The sequence below is a fragment of the Saimiri boliviensis genome, chromosome 7, assembly GCF_048565385.1.
Source record: "Saimiri boliviensis isolate mSaiBol1 chromosome 7, mSaiBol1.pri, whole genome shotgun sequence".
Taxonomy (NCBI): Eukaryota; Metazoa; Chordata; class Mammalia; order Primates; family Cebidae; genus Saimiri; species Saimiri boliviensis.
In genome coordinates, this window is record NC_133455.1 from 56,628,151 (window position 1) to 56,643,150 (window position 15,000).

The window sequence follows — 15,000 nt, forward strand, 5'->3', positions numbered from 1 at the left end:
GCTTGGCCCTCCATGTCTTTTGTTTTTTTCCCTGTGAATTTGAGTTGGAGAATGTTTGTTCCCGCTTTGTTCATTTTTTAAGGGTTTTAATAAGATTGGGATAACCTAGTTTTGAAAGTTTGGTGGAACTCGCCTTGTAAATTTATTTCAGCTCACTTATTCTTTGAATGTAGATTTTTAAATGCTTAGTCAACTTAACAGTTACAATACAAAGTATTTTTTGTCGAGTCAGTTTTGGGAGGTTTTATTTTTCTAAGAGTTTATCAGTTTCATCTAAGGTTTACATTTTATTGACATAGAGTTGAGCACATATTATTTGGTTGTGATGATGGCTCTGTTTTAGGTAGGCTGATCAGTCTTGTTGTTGATCGTTTGTTTTATTTTACTTTTTGACTACCAAAAAAAAGAAGAATGTTCCAATCAAGTTTCTCTTAAATTATTTCTTTTTTTTAATATAATATTAAATAGACATTTACTGTGGTGTTTGAGGAAAGAGCTTGTCCCATGCTTTTCTAGAATACACAGAGGTGGATAGCTCCATCTTTGAGGAACTTGGTTCTGAGGATATGTGGATTATTACCCTGCAACTCTCTCACTCTCAGAAAAGGTGGAGGAGTGCTCCAAGAGTGGTTAGAAACTTGGGCCTTAAATGTAAATTGAAAAAAGCATGTTTTCAACATTATTACTTGCATTATTCAAAGCCTGTACCTCATTTATTTTTACTACTCTGCCTAAAATGGACTGACAATGGAATGAAGTATCTTACTATAATTATCTGTCAATTTCTTTGTGAAACTAAAAGTTTCTATTTATTTCTAATGGTATAGCATTATATTAATAAGCTCATAAAATTGTGTGATGACCTAATTTTAAGTTTAGAGGTAAAAGAATGTGCTGGAAGTTTAATAATTTATCTATAATCCAATAGTGACACTTTTTTTTTTAGACAGAGTCTCTGTCACTCAGGCTGGAGTGCAGTGGCACAATTATGGCTCCCTGCAGCCTCTACCTCCCCATGCTCAGGTGAACCTCCCACCTCAGCCTCCTGAGTAGCTGGGACTACAGGCATATACCACCACACCCATCTAATTTTTATATTTTTTGTAGAGACAAGGTTTCACCATGTTACCCAGACGGGTCTCAAACTTCTGGGCCCAGTTGATCTGTACGTCTCAGCCTTCCAAAATGCTGGGATTATAGGCATGGGCCACTGTGCCTGGCCTACTAATAATGATAGAATTAAAAGCAATTTCCTCTGAACTTCTGATTCATGGTCTTTCTTATGTTTACTTCTCATTGCCCTTGCTACTTTTTAAACTTTTGTTTTACTTTTTGTTTCGTAGGAATTTAAGTAGGCAGTTTGTGGACACTGTAAGACATGCCCTTTATTTAGCTACAAGTTCATTTTATCTAATGCTTACTGAAGTGATCAATGCCATCTGGATATACACCGAAGACTTTTAAAGTCTTGCTGCCCCTCTAAAATCTTTAAGATTCCTCCTCATTTCCCCCAGCTCAGTTGTAGTAAGACTGAACACTCCGCCTACATTCTTCTTGCTGATGCCTCCCACCTCCCAGGGTACTGGTCTCCAATATAGATAGGGTTTAGGGTCCGTAGGAGGTGTTAGTAAACATTCTTTTGAGGAGTAGGGGAAAATGCTAGGACTACTAATTATGTTTATTTTTTTAACCTCACCTAAATTGCTTTTTGTTTATGCTTTACAGTGTTTATGATGTAATTACAGTAGTGCAGGTATAATTTACTAATAAATAAACACCTGCTTCTTGAGTGAACTGAATCTGTTGGGGTGTGCTACAGACCTGGTGATTTGTATGCAGGAAGTTTATTGGGGAATGCTCTTAGGACCAGCACCTCAGGGGGTACTGTCAAAAGGTCAGGATCGCATCATGGTCCTCAACTGGGAGTGTTTGGAACCCCAGGATATATTCAGTAACATCTGGAGACATACTGGCATCTAGTGGATAGAGGTAAGGACACTGTTAAATACCCTGTAATATACAGGGTGGCCACTGCAACAAAGAACCATCCAGCTCAAAATGTCAGCAGTGCTAATTTTGAGAAACCCTGGGGTAAAAGGATAAGCTGAGTGGCAGTCACAGCAAAGGCCTCATTTCATTTCATGGGGAGCTCTGGAATCAGATGGGCCCTTCACAGTGTTCTACATGGGCCAGTCATGGGATACAGGAAGGAGGCATGACCTCAGAAATGTGGTTGTCTTTGGCTTCAGACAACCATGAGAAAGCTAAGAGCAGACAGCTGCCAATACCCATGATACTGGAAAAATGAGAGCTTCAGCCCTGAAAAGGTTATGGAGGGAGAATCGGTGGAAAACCACAGGGGAAATCATTAACCAGCTTTGTTTCTCTCTCACTATTGTCTTTAAGTTTTTCTAAACGTTATTCTTAATTGACAAATAATAATTTTGTATATTTTGGAATACAAAGTGATATTTTGATCTATGTTTACATTGCAAAATGATTAAATCAAACCAATTAACAGATTCATCACCTCCCATACTTACTGTTTGTTTATGGTATAAACAGTTAAAGTCTGCTCTTAGCGATTTTGAAATATGTAGTGCATTATTATTTACTATAGTCCTCATGCTATGATGTGATCACTAGAGCTTATTTCTTTTGCCGAATTGTCTAAGTTTGGTTGAACCTTGGCCTCATCTTCCCCTTTTGCTTTACCGCCAATGAATCTCATTGCTTCTTAGGGCAATTTCAGGCATAAGAAAACATTCCATTCTCAAGCCTTCCAAACTCTAGCTCAATTTGTTTTAGAATGTTAATCCCTCATTCAGTGCAAAACTTCCCTTTCTCTTTACTGCAATCTATTCTTGGGTGGGAAACTGGTGATGGACAAAGGAGCACATGAGCTTTCTTTTATTTCTCCTATTTTGACTTCCTTTCCCACATACTCTGCTAAATGTAGGACAAAGGGCAGGAGGGGATGTAAAAGGGTGAAAAAGTTTGGTGGCCACAGTGTAGAGGTTGTTGATCCAATAATTGCCACCTCTTTGTTATACTTTTTACCGTTTCCCTTTCTACTGGTTCATTTTCCTTTGTCCACTAAGGTACAAATCCTTTCAGTTTTAACAAATACACACCAAGAAATAAAATGCTGGCATCATTCTTCCTTGCTATCATTGTGCCTTTTTCTTTTTCTTTTTTTTGAGACAGAGTTTTGCTCCTGTTGCCCAGGCTGGAGTGCAATGGTGCTGTCTCGGCTCACTGCAACCTCCTGGGTTCAAGCAATTCTCCTGCCTCAGCCTCCGGGCATCATGCATTTTTCTTTCTTTCCCTCCAAAGTGGAGTAGGCTGGTCTCACTGTCCTTGATTCCTGTTATCTGCTTATCTTTTTTATTTTTTTAATTAATTAATTATTATTATTTTTTTTTATGAGACAGAGTTTTGCTCTTGTTACCCAGGCTGGCGTGCAATGGCGCAATCTCGGCTCACTGCAACCTCTTCCTCCTGGGTTCAGGCAATTCTCCTGCCTCAGCCTCCTGAGTAGCTGGGATTACAGGCACGCGCCACCATGCCCAGCTAATTTTTTGTATTTTTAGTAGGGGCGGGGTTTCACCGTGTTGACCAGGATGGTCTCGATCTCTTGACCTCGTGATCCACCCACCTCGGCCTCCCAAAGTGCTGGGATTACAGGCGTGAGCCACTGGCGGCTGGCTATCTGCTCATCTTTAACTCATGACTTCTGGCTCTTCAACTTCTCCCTGTGACTTCCCTGAAACTTCTTCTAAAGGCTGTATATTAACCTGTAACTATCAAATGTTAAAGCTTTATTTTTCTCATTCCATTTGATCTTTTTGCAGCATTTTAAAATGAATTGACAGACTCTTTCATCTGCTTCTTTCATTTTTTAACTTTTCTCCGCTGTGAAATAATGCAGAAAGAAAAGTAGACAAAATTTAAAATGTATAACTCAGTGATCACAGAGAAAACTCATGTGATTGTCACCTACTGCATGAATGTGTGGATTCCTTATATCCTAGAAGCCACGTCATGCAGCTTTCCAGTCACTACCAATTCAAAAATAGTCACTACACTAATTACTATGCTAATTACTCCTTTGATTTTCTTTATAGTTTTCCACCCAAGAATGTGTTTCTAGTACAATAATTTGATTTTGCTTGTTTTTAAAAGCAATATAAATGCTGGCAATATATATTCTTCTGTGTATGGCTTCTTTTGATCAACATTATATTTGTGAGACTGATTATTTCTGTTGTGTGTAGCTTGGCTTAATTCCTTTTTACAGCAGTAAAATACTATTCAATTTCATGAATATATCACTATATCCATTCTATTGTAGATGAACGTTGGAGATGTCTCTAATTTTTGCCTATTTCCAGTAATTCTGCTACAACCTTTCTTATATACACTTTTGGTTAAATGCTGTGTGCATTTATATTGGGTATATATCTAGGAGTAGAAGTAGTGAGTCATTGGTTTTTGCATATTTTAATTTAGTGGACAATGGCAAATAGTATTCCAAAGTGGTTGTACCAATTTATACTCTTGTCAGCAGTATTAGAGTTTCAATTGTTTCATGTCCTTGCAAACATCTGGTATTTTCAGTCTTCTTAATTGTATTTCCTTAATGACTGATGAGATTGAGCCTTTCTTTGTGTGTTTACTACTTTTTTTTTTTTTGAGACGGAGTTTTACTATTGTTATTCAGGCTGGAGTGCAATGGCGTGGTCTGAGCTCACTGCAACCTCGGCCTCCTGGGTTCAGGCAATTCTCCTTTCTCAGCCTCCTGCATTTAGATATTTTATTCTGTGAAATGCCTGTTTAAGTCTTCACCCACTTTTTTGTTGTGTTGCCTGTTCTTTTTCTTATTGGTTTGAAGAGTTTTTTAAAAAACATACTTTGGATTCAACCTCTTTGTTAGTTGTGTGTTTTGCAAATATCATCTCCAATTCCCATGTTCTTAAAGTGTCTTGATGAAAAGAAGTTATCTATCTAACTGTAATCCAAATTTTTCATCTTTTCCTACACAATTAGAAACTGGTTTTTGTTTCCTGTTTAAGACTAGCCTAGACGATGAAAATATTCTATTATGTTTTTCTCTAGAAAGTTTATTTTTCTGTCTGTCGTATTTATATCTAAGTTCTACTTGGAATGGCCTTTTGTGTAGAGTATGAGGCAGGTCATTAAGATTCTATTCTCTTTCCAAATGGATATCCAGTCTGCCCAGAATAATTTATTCAAAATACTGAATTTTCCTCACTGTTCCTTAGTGGTTACTGTATTGTATATCAAGTTTCTATATAAACAAGGGTCTTTTTCTTTTCTGTTATATTCTGTTGGTATAGTTGTCTATTTTTTTCTTACTTACTTTCTAATAAGTCTTGATATGCGGTATAGCAAATCATCCTACCTTGTTTCTCTTCTTAAAGAGTGTATTGATGATTTTTGGTCCATTGCCATTTTCATTACAATTTTAGAATCAGCTTGTCACGTTCCACAAAAAGTCCTGTTATTTTGATTGAAGAAAACATATTTTTGCAGTGTTGGAAGTTGCATTCATGCACAATGTATCTCTCTCTCTTCATGCCATTCTAAATTTATCTCAATTAAGTTTTATAGTTTTCTGCAAGGAAGTCTTGAGCATCTTGTTCAAAGGAAGTTGATACTTTTGTTTTTATTTTTAAAAATGTTTAAGTTTTTGTGGGTTCATAGTAGGTATATATATTTAAGGGGTACATGGGATATTTTGATACAGGCATATAGTGTGTGGTAATCACATCATCAAGATAAATGGAGTACCCATCCCCACAAGCATTTATCTTTGTGTTACAAAGAATCCAATTATACTCTTTTAGTTATTTAAAAATGTATAATAAATTATTGTTGACTGTAGTCACCCTGTTGGACAAATACTAGATCTTATTCATTCTCTCTAACGATATTTTCATACTCGTTAGCTATCCTTACTTCCCCATACCTTCCCTCGCCCTCCACAACAACTACCCTTCCCAGCATCTGGTAACGTAGTTCTACTCCTTATCTCTGTGAGTTCAAATGTTTTAATTTTTAGCTCCCACAAATAAGAGAGAACATGCAAAACTTGTCTTTCTGTGCCTGGCTTATTTCACTTATCATAATGATCTCCAGTTCCATCCATGTTCTTGAAATGACAGAATTTCATTCTTTTTTATGGCTAAATATGATTCCATTGTGTCTATATATATATCACATTTTTAAAAATTAACTTTTATTTTATATTTGGAAATATGTGTGAAAGTTTTTTTATATATAGGTAAACAGGTGTCACAAGGGTTTGTTGTATATATTATTACATCACCCAGCTATTAAACCCAATACCCAATAGTTATCTTTTTGACTCCTTTCCCTCCTCCCACTCATCCCCCTTAAGTAGACCCCAGTGTCTGATGTTTCCTTTTTTGAGTTCATAAGTTCTTATCATTTAGCACTCACTTGTAAGTGAGAACATGCATTATTTAGTTTGCTGTTCCTGTGTTAATTTGCTAAGGATAATAGCTTCTAGCTCCATCCATGTTCCCACAAAAGACGCAATCTCATTCTTTTTTATGGCTACATGGTATTCCCTGGTGTATATGGACCACATTTTCTTTATCTAGTCTATCATTGAATGGCATTTAGGTTCCTTCCATGACCTTGATATTGTGCATAGTGCTGCAATGAACATTTGCATGAATGTATATTTAATTATTTCAATTGGTTTCTGGGGAACAGGTGGTGTTTGATTACATGAATAAATCTTTTAGTGGTGATTTCTCAGATTTTGGTGCACCCATAACCCAAACAGTGTACACTTTACCCAATGTATAGTCTTTATCCCTCACATCCCTGCCGCTATTTCCCCTGAGTTTCCAAAGTACATTGTATCATTCTTTATGCCTTTGCATTCTCATAGCTTAGCTCCCGCTTTTGAGTGAGAACATACGATGTTTGGTTTTCCATTCCTGAGTTACTTCACTTAGAGTAATGGTCTCCAATTTCTACCAGGTTGCTATCAATGCCATTATTTTGTTCCTTTTTAAGGTTGAATAGTATTCCATGGTATATATACCACAGTTTCTTTATCTACTCATTGTTTGATGGGCACTTGAGCTGGTTCCATATTTTTCCACTTGCAAATTGTGCTGCTATAAACATGGGTGTGCAAGTATCTTTTTTTTGTATAATGACTTATTTTCCTCAGGGTAGATACCCAGCAGTGGAATTTCTGGATCAAATGTTAGTTCTACTTTTAGTTCTTTCAGGAATCTCCACACTGTTTTCCATAGTGGTTGTATTAGTTTACATTATCACCAGCAGTGTAAAAGTGTTCCCTTTTCACCACATCCATGCCAACATCTATTACATTTTGATTGTTTGATTATGGCTATTCTTTCAGTAGTAAGGTGATATCATATGGTGGTTTTGATTTGCATTTCCCTGATAATTAGTGTCACTGAGTGGTTTTTTTTTTTCATCTGTTTGTTGACCATTTGTATATCTTCTTTTGAGAATTGCCTATTCATGTTCTTAGCCCACTTTTGATGGGATATTTTTTCCTGACTTGTTTGAGTTCCTTGTAAATTCTGAATATTAGTTCTTTGTCAGATGTGCAGATTACAAAGATTTTCTCCCTTTCTGTGGGTTGTCTGTTTATTCTGCTGATTGTTTCTTTTGCTGTGCAGAAGCTCTTTAGTTTAACTAAGTCCCAGCTACTTATCTTTATTTCTGTTTGTTTGTTTGTTTGTTTGTTTGTTTTTTGGAGATGGAGTCTTACCCTGTTGCCCAGGCTGGAATGCAGTAGTGTGTTCTCCGCTCACTGCAATTTCCACCTCCTGCGTTCAAGTGATTTTCCTTGCCTCAGCCTCCCAAGTAGCTGGGACTACAGATGCTCGCCACCACACCCAGCTAATTTTGTATTTTTAGTAGAGATGGGGTTTCACGATGTTAGCCAGGCCAGTTTCGAACTCCTGATCTCAGGTGATCCACCCGTCTTGGCCTCCCAAAGTGTTACGATTACAGGTGTGAGCCACTTTGCCTGGCCTTGTCTTTGTTTTTGTTGCATTTGCTTTTGGGTTCTTGCTCATAAAGTCTTTGCCTAAGCCAATGTCTAGAAGGATTTTTCCAATGCTATCTTCTAGAATTTTTATAGTTTCAGGTCGTAGATTTAAGTCTTTGATCCGTCTTGTGTTGATTTTTGTGTAAGATGAGAGATGAGGATCCAGTTTTGTTCATCTACATGTGGCTTGCTAATTATCTCAGCACCATTTGTTGAATAAGCTGTCCTTTCCCCACTTTATGTTTTGGTTTGCTTGGTTGAAGATCAGTTGACTGTAAATATTTGACTTTATTTCTGGGTTTTCTATTATGTTCCATTGGTGTCTATGCTTGTTTTTATGCCAGTACCATGTTGTTTGGGTGACTATGGCCTTATAGTACAGTTTGAAGTAGAGTAATGTGGTGCCTCCAGATTTGTTCTTTGCTTAGTCTTGCTTTGGCTTTGAAGGCTTTTTTGATTCCATATAAGTTTCAGGATTGTTTTTGCCTAGTTCTGTGAAGAATGACAGTGGTATTTTGATGGGAATTTCATTTAATTAGTATATTGCTTTTGGCAGTATGGTCATTTTTACAAAATTGACTCTACCCATCCATGAGCATGGAATGTGTTTCCATTTATTTCCACTTATGATTTATTTCTGCAGTATTTCATAGTTTTCCTTGTAGAATTCTTTCACCTCCTTGGTTAGATACATTCCTAAGTATTTTATTTTATTTTTGCAGCTATTGTAAAAGGGGTTGAGTTCTTGATTTGATTCTCAGCTTGGTTGCTGTTGGTGTACAGCAGAGCTACTGATTTTTTGTACATTAATTTTGTATCCTGAAACTTTGCTGAATTCATTTACCAGTTTTAGGAGCTTTTTGGATGAGTCTTCATGGTTTTCTAGGTCTACAATCATGTCATCAGCAAACAGTGACAGTATGACTTCCTCTTTACTGACTTAGATGTCCTTTATTTCTTTCTCTTGTCTGATTTCTCTGGCCAGGACTTCCAATACTATGTTGAATAGAAGTGGTGAAAGTGGGCATCCTTGCTGTGTTCCAGTTCTCAGGCGGAGTGCTTTCAGCTTTTCCATTTTAGTATAATGTTGATTGTGGGTTTGCCATAGATAGCTTTTGTTGCCTTTGGGTATGTCCCTTATGCCAATTTTATTGAGGGTTTTAATCTTAAAGGAATTTTGGATTGTGTCAGATCTTTTTCTGCATCTATTGAGATGATCATGTGATTTTTGGTTTTAATTCTGTTTATGCGGTGCATCACATTTATTGACTTGCATGTGTTAAACCATCCTTGCATTCCTGGTATGAAGCTCACTTGATCATGGTGGATTATCTTTTTAATATGCTGTTGAATTTGGTTAGCTAGTATTTTCTTGAGGATTTTTACATCTATGTTCATTGGTCTATAGTTTTCTTTTTTTGTTATGTACTCTCCTGGTTTTGATATTAGGGTGATACCGGCTTCATAGAATGATTTAGGGAATATTCCCTCTTTCTCTGTCTTCTGGAATAGTGTCAATAGGATTGGTACAAATTCTTTGAATATCTGATAGAATTCAGCTGTGAATCATCTGGTCCTGGAATTTTTTTGTTGGTAACTTTTAAATTACCATTTCAATGTTCCTGCTTGTTATTAGTCTGTCCAGAGCTTCTAGTTCTTCCTGGTTTAATCTAGGAGGGTTGTATATTTCCAGGAATTTATCCATCTCCTCTAGGTTTTCTAGTTTATGCGTGTAAAGGTGTTCACAGTAGCTTTGAATAATCTCTTGTATTTCTGTGGTATCGGTTGTAATGGCTCCCATTTTGTTTCTCATTGAGCTTACTTGGATCTTCGCTCTTCTTGGTTAGTCTTGCTAATGGTCTATTAATTTTATTTATCATTTCAAAGAACCAGCTTTTTGTTTCATTTATCTTTTGTATAGTATTTTTTATTGTTTCAAGTTCATTTAGTTCTGCTCTGATCTTGGTTATTTCTTTTCTACTGCGGGGTTTGGGTTTGGTTTGTTCTTGTTTCTCTAGTTTTTTGAGGTATGAACTTAGATTGTCTATTTGTGTTCTTTCAGATCTTTTGATACAGGCATTTAATGCTTGCTGTGAACTTTCCTCTTAGCACTGCTTTTGCTGTATCCCAGAGGCTTTGATAGGTTGTCTCACTATGACCATTCAGCTCAAAGAATATTATAACTTCCATCTTGATTTCATTTTTGAGCCAAAAATCATTTAGGAGCAGGTTATTCCATCTCCATGTATTTGCATGGTTTGGAGGGCTCCTTTTGGAGTTGATTTTCAATTTTATTTCATTGAATTTGAATGGTTTGAGAAAATATTTGCTATATTTTTAATTTTCTTAAATTATAGAAAATATTTGCTATAGTTTCAATTTTCTTAAATGTGTTGAGACATGTTTTGTGGCCTATCAAATGGTCTATCTTGGAAAATGTTCCATGTGCTGATTAATACAATGTATATTCTGGAGTTGTTGGGTAGAATGTTCTGTAAATATCTGTTAAGTTCATTTGTTCTAGGGTATAGTTTAAGTTCATTGTTTATTTGCTGACGTCCTGTCTTGATGTTTCTATCTAGTGTTGTCAGTGGAGTATTAAAGTCCCCCACTATTATTGTATTGCTGTCTGTATCATCTCTTAGGTCTGGTAGTAATTGTTTTATACATTTGGGAGTTCCAGCATTAGGTGCATATATATTTAGGACTGTGATGTTTTACTATTGGACTAGTCCTTTTATCATTATATAATGTCATTCATTGTCTTTTTTAACTGCTGTTGCTTTAAAGTCTGCTTTTTTTGATATAAGAATAGCTTCTCTTGCTCAAAAGACAGCAGATACTTGGTTGGTGAAATTTCAATCCATTCTGCCATTCTGTACTTTTTAAGTGGAACATTTAGGCCATTTACCTTCAATGTTGGTATTTAGATGTGAGGAATTATTCTATTCATTGTGCTATTCGTTGCCTGAATAACATGCTATTTTTTCCCCTTGTATTATTGTTTTATATGTCCTGTAGAGTTTATGTTTTAAGGAGATTTTATTTTGGTGTATATTAAGGATTTGTTTCAAGATGTAGAGCTCCTTCCAGCAGTTTTTTTAGTGCTGGCTTGGTATTGACAAATTCTCTCAGCATTTATTTGTCTGAGAAAGACTGTATCTTTTCTTCATTTGTGAAGCTTAGTTTCACTGGATACAAAATTCCTGGCTGATAATTGTTTTGTTTAAGGAAGCAAAGTTAGGACCATAATCCCTTCTAACTTCTAGGGTTTCTGCTGGGAAATCTGCTGTTAATCTGATAGGTTTTCTTTTATAGGCTACCTGATGCTTTAGCCTCATAGCTCTTAAGATTCTTTTTTTCATCTTGACTTTAGATGACATAGTGTCTATATGCCTGGAAAATAGTTTTTTTTGCAATTAATTTCCCAGATGTTCTTTGAGCTTCTTATATTTGAATATCTACATCTCTAGCAAGGCTGGGGAATTTTTCTTGATTTTTCCCTCAAATACATTTTCCATACGTTTAGATTTCTCTTCTTCAGGAACACCAATTATTCTTAGATTTGATCGTTTAACATAATACCAAACTTCTTGGAGGCTTTGCTCATTTTTAAAAATTGTTTTTGCTTTGTCTTTGTTGGGTTGGGTTAATTCAAAAACCTTGTCTTTGAGCTCTGAAGTTCTTTCTTTTACTTGTTCAATACTATTGCTGAGACTTTCTAGTGTATTTTGTATTTTTCTAAGTATGTCCTTCATTTCCAGAAGATTTTTTTTTAATTTAATGTTATTTATTTCACTGGAGATTTTTTTCATTCATGTCCTATATAATGTTTTTGATTTCTCTAAGTTGGACTTTAGCTTTCTCTGGTGCCTTCTTGATTAGTTTAGTAGTCAACCTTCTGAATTTTTTTTCTGGCATTTCAGAGAGATTTTGTCTTAGTTTTGATCCATTGTTGGTGAGCTAATGTGATCATTTAGGGGTGTTAAAAAACCTTGTTTTTTTATATTACCAGATTGGTTTTTCTGATTTCTTCTCATTTGGGTAGACTATGTCAGTGGGAAGATCTGGGACTCAAGGGCTGCTATTCAAATTCTTTTGCCCTGATAGCCAAATAGGAACAGCTCTGGAGTACAGTTCTCAGCAAGAAGAACACAGAGGATGAGTGATCACTGCATTTCCAAATGAGTTTTTACTGCTCACAGAACAGGAGATTCCCAGGCTGAAAAGCGCCATGAGTTTCCAGCTGTTTCAGCTGGCGCTGTGGGTCTCTGCACAAAAAACTGGTACAAATCTTGGTGGCCATTTCAACAGGTGCCTGGAGTGCCTGGGATGCAGAGCCACCCATTCAATGGAACAAAAGGGTGCTGAAACAGGGAGCCAGGTGATCTGGCTCAGTGGGTTCCCTCCCCCCACAAAGACCAGCAATCTGAAACACTCTGGATTGAGAGTTTCACAGCAAGTGCAGCTGGACCTGGGACAGTCCAGCTCAGTCGGGGGAAGGGTGTCAGCCATTACCGAGGCAGTCTGCCACTACCAAGGCAGTCCGCCATTACCGAGGCAGTCCACCATTATTGAGGCAGTCCACCATTACTGAGGCAGTCTGCCATTGCTGAGGTAATCTGCCTTTACTGAGGTAGTCCACCATTACTGAGGCAGTCCACCATTTCTGATGCATTTCTAACAGGAAGTTCACACAGCAGCTGGGCAGAGCCCTTGGCAGCTCAGTAACATCTCTGCTGGCAGACTGCAGCTAGACTACTACCTTGCTGGGCAGGGCATCTCTGAAAAAAGGCAGCAGCATGTCAGGAACTTATAAATAAAGCCCCACCTTCCCAGGACAGAGCACCTGGGGAAAAAGGCATTTATGAGTTCTGCTGCAGCAGACTTAAATGTACCTGCCCAGAAGTTCTAAATGGAACAACAGATCTCCCAGCTCAGCACTTGAGCTCCTATAAGGGATAGACTGTCTCCTCAAGCAGCTTCCTGACCCCCATATATCCAAAGAGACACTCATAAAGGAGAGCTCAGGCTGACATCTGGCAGGTATCCTTCTGGGACGAAGATAACAGAAGAAAAAACTGGCAAAAACCCTTACTGTTCTGCAGACCCGCAAGTGATACCCAGGCAAGCAGGGTCTGGAGTGGACCTCCAGCAATCCTATGGCAGAGGGGCATGATGGTTAGAAGGAAAACTAAGAAACAGAAATAACTTCAGCATCAACAAAAAGGACATCCGCTCAGAGCCCCTTCTGAAAGTCACCAACTACAAAGACCACAGGTAGATAAATCCACAAAGATGGGAAGAAACCAGCACCAAAAGGATGAAAGCACCCAAAACCAGAACACTTCTCCTCCTCCAAGGGATCACAACTCCTCACCAGGAAGGGAGCAAAGCTGGATAGAGAATGAGTCTGATGAATTGACAGAAACAGGCTTCAGAAGGTGGGTAATAACAAACTTCTCTGGGGTAAAAGAACATGTTCTTACCCAATGCAAAGAAACAAGAACCTTGAAAAAAGGTTAAATGAAATGCTAACAAGAATAAACAGCTTAGAGAAGAATATAAATGAGCCAATGGAGCTGAAAAACACAACAAGAGAACTTTGCAAAGAATACACAAATTTCAATAACTGAATTGACCAAGCAGAAGAAAGGATATCAGAGATTGAAGATCAACTCAATGAAATAAAATGAGAAAGCAAGATTAGAGAAATAAAAATGAAAGGAAATGAACAAAGCCTCCAAGAAATATGGGATTATGTCAAAAGATCTAATCTACATTTGATAGGTGTACCTGAATGTGATGGAGAGAATGAATTCAAGCTGGAAAACACTCTTCAGGATATTATGCAGGAGAAGTTCCCCAACCTAGCAGGGCAGGCTAATATTCAAGTCCAGGAAATACAGAGAACACCACAAAGATATTCTTCAAGAAGAGCAATCCCAAGGCACATAATCCTCAGATTCACCAGGTTGAAATGAGGAAAAAATGCTAAGGGAAGCCAGAGAGAAAGGTCGGGTTACCTGCAAAGGGAAGCCCATCAGACTCACAGAAGATCCCTCAGCAGAAACCCTACAAGCCAGAAGAGAGTGGGGTCCACTATTCAACATCATTAAAGAAAAGAAATTTCAACCTAGAACCACTGCTGAAGGAAATAAGAGAAGACACAAACAGATGGAAAAACATTACATGTTCATGGTTAGAAAGAATCAGTATTGTGAAAATGGCCATGCTGCCAAAGTAATTTACAGATTCAATGCTATCCCCATCAAGCTACCTATGATCTTCTTCACAGAACTGGAAAAAAACACCTTAAACTTCATATGGAACCAAAAGAGAGCCCGCATAGCCAAGACAATCCTAAGCAAAAAGAACAAAGCTGGAGCATCATGCTACCTGACTTCAAACTATACTGTAAGGCTACAGTAATCAAAACAGCTTGGTACTGGTACCAAAACAGAGATATAGACCAATGGAACAGAACAGAGGCCTTGGAAGCAGTGCCACATGTCTACAACCATCTGATGTTTGACAAACCTGTACTAAAAATACAAAAATTAACTGGGCATAGTGGCACACTCCTATCATCCCAGTTACTTGGGAGGCTGAGGCAAAAGAATTGCTTGAACCCAGGAGGCAGAGGTTGCAGTGAGCCAAGATCACGCCATTACATTCCAGCCTCCAGCCTGGGTGACAGAACAAGATTCCATCTCAAAAAAAGAAAAAGAGATACGGAAGCAGGAGCAGTTACAAGAGACAGAACTCCTGGACACTGAACTAGGAAGGAAGGGGTGATTTATTTTGGCTGGAAGCAAGGTGGCATAGCTACCTAATGACAAAGCTCATCTAACAAAGAGAAGCCCTGCCTTTATATAGGCTTATAACTCTAGAAATTAGACATGAAAGTG